This window comes from Populus alba, chromosome 5 (assembly GCF_005239225.2).
Source record: "Populus alba chromosome 5, ASM523922v2, whole genome shotgun sequence".
Classification (NCBI taxonomy): Eukaryota; Viridiplantae; Streptophyta; class Magnoliopsida; order Malpighiales; family Salicaceae; genus Populus; species Populus alba.
Window position 1 is genome coordinate 4,121,410 of NC_133288.1, and position 226 is coordinate 4,121,635.

The window sequence follows — 226 nt, forward strand, 5'->3', positions numbered from 1 at the left end:
TCCTTGAGAAACTTTTTAGCAAATGGTCTTTGTAATCTGTTTGTACCATGCAAAATTCAACCTGTAAGTCCCAACAAAAGAACACAACGCAGGTGCAGTATAGATACAGGAAGACTTCAATTGGTAGGGGAAGAGGATTACATTATTTAATTTCATTGCATAAACTTTTAATAGAGTGCGAAGTATCTGACAAATAATTGAACATAAAGTTCACTTAATCAGTTAG